This window comes from Stylophora pistillata, chromosome 2, assembly GCF_964205215.1.
Source record: "Stylophora pistillata chromosome 2, jaStyPist1.2, whole genome shotgun sequence".
NCBI lineage: Eukaryota > Metazoa > Cnidaria > Anthozoa > Scleractinia > Pocilloporidae > Stylophora > Stylophora pistillata.
In genome coordinates this window covers 17,558,634-17,560,922 of record NC_142520.1, presented here as the reverse complement: position 1 = coordinate 17,560,922, position 2,289 = coordinate 17,558,634, and the positions used below count along the sequence as shown (strand labels likewise).

Sequence of the window (2,289 nt, the reverse complement as noted above, 5' to 3'; positions counted from 1 at the left end):
ATTCGCTTCGCTCCTGCATCTATTAATTCCGTCTCCTGCATCTAATAATTAGTTAATTTGGTTAGGCAGGGGACGTTAAAGAACCCACTCACGAGATTACTGTGATGTGGTCTGGCCTGTTTATTGGGAGTTGGGGTGAAGGGGGGATATTGAAATAAGTTTCCTTCGATTGTTTGTAAACTGCTGATGCAGTCCGGCCAAAGTCCCCCGAAAAGTGTTGTGATGCGCATTTGATCATATCCACATCTTAATTTGCGCAATATAAATAATAGATTATTAAAAATTATTAAATTATTATTCGCTTCACAAGTTACTGCCGTGAACTGCCCCTCTGCTGCTCTCGGTTTGCATGAGATGCGGACCCACAAGTCCTGGGCCACAATTGCAATAGCACGCGTCTCTACCACAAACACTGGCATTCTTTCATTATAGACCTTGCTCGCTTTTCCCAAATGTTAATTTCTCACGCGTGTTACTTATGGTCATCTTTTATAGCCATCTTTTCATCCTCTCTTTTTTGTTCAAACTGATGGGTTCAGTGACGGATCCAGTCTTTCCCGACAGTTGCTTTTCTTCGGAAGAATTCTAACTGAAGACATCCTTCTGTTTGACAAAAAGCAGTCCTCTCTTTAAGAAAAGAAAAAAATATCGTTTAAGGAGAGGAGAAGTTGCATCCATTGACAGAAAACACGCCGATCTTTTTTTCTTTTTAAGTTGAAGGATCCGTGAGTACTTTTCAGCGCCACTACACGGTATAGCAGTGTACACAGTATGGCAAGTGCATATTTATAGAGGAAAGGCACTCGCTTCAATTCTCGACAAGGCAAAGATGCTTTCCATTGAAAAACATCAGGAAGGATCTAGTGCACAGCCGTATACTGCTCGTTCTGAGATTGCAGAGTAAAGTGTTGAAGCGTTACCGCACAGCTGAAGCTGGGCATTGCGATCCTCCTGAAAGGCTTCCCGTTTTAGTGCTAAGCAGAAGACCTTCCTAGAGGTGGGATTTAAAGTAGGAGAACACACTGCATTTTAAGCAGATCCGGCACAGGTGGCTCAAGATATGGGCTTTAGAAATCATGAATATGGAGCTGCAGATCAGTCATTGTAGATGAATTCCTAACACCAAGGCAAATGAAGGTCGGTTGCTTAGTTTTTCCTTCCGCAACTCTGATGCGCGCTGGCGCAGAAATCGTCAGCAGCAGTTGGCACGAAAAGTAACGGCCTATTCAAAAAATGGCGGCAAATAATGACAGCGCGAGCACATCAAACAAACTATGTTTAACGCACTTCGACATGGAGGATGAAGCGGAGAGAGAGAAGACCGGTTTTGAAATACCAACTCAGTAGAGATGAAATTTTCTGCGGAGAAACAATGGTTAAGGAGGGTTCGTTTTGCAGAAAATAACCCCAGCTACGGGATGAGAGACCTTGATCCCGTGTTAGAGGAACTCACAGGCAACAAGCTGGAGCCTCCGGGTCCCCTAGTGAATGGCTTTGTTAAGGAAATCGGGCTCTCTATTGATGCGAAGCTCACTCGCACTAGAATGACCGATCTTATGACCCCAATCATTGTATTTATGCCACGTCAAGTCTTTAAGCATATCTGGGTTTTTAGTACAAGGCTACGGGGGAACCGCGGAAACAACCAAAAATGGTAAGAAAATCACGCTCAATTGCCAAACTGAAGGCTCAACACGGCAGAGAAAATTTGGTCTCCAGCGAGAATTAAGGGAGAGAATTTTCTCAAGAAGCGGCACTTCGAGAATATTCCTGAGGATCGTCGTTTGCTTGAAAGTTACAGCGGCAAGTTAATTGTTGTTGTCACGCAAACTACGCCGCTTTAAACGATTTACTCAGTAAAACAACAAATGATAACAACCACATTTTACGTGCAGCGCTATGATCGAGAAGGATTTGCAAAGGACTCAAATTTACAAATGCTATTGAATTTGAACACGATCTGACTTGGCAGTTATTTAGGTGACAGCATAACTTGCTAATGTTTTGTTAGCCCTTGTCACGAAACTTCATATAGCTAAAGAATGACAACCCTGAACGTAATCTGAAACAAAGTTCTAAAGAAAATACGTTTTTAGTACAAGCATATATTCTACAATTTCATCTTTATATCTTGTAGACAGAAATACACTGGAGTAAATAGATAGAAGTATGGATTTACCTAAACATAACAGCTAAAAGCATGTTTATTACTTGACTGACTATGATGTCTTATTCATTTATGAAATTATCCTATCAGTATAGAGAATTACTCCTATTAAATACAAATTT

The 2,289-nt window shown here is 41.4% G+C and overlaps 1 pseudogene; it reads left to right on the top strand.

Moving 5' to 3' along the window:
• The first annotated feature begins 1,319 nt into the window (after window positions 1-1,319).
• Window positions 1,320-1,964, top strand: LOC148737481 (uncharacterized; annotated as a pseudogene).
• Window positions 1,965-2,289: the final 325 nt, after the last annotated feature.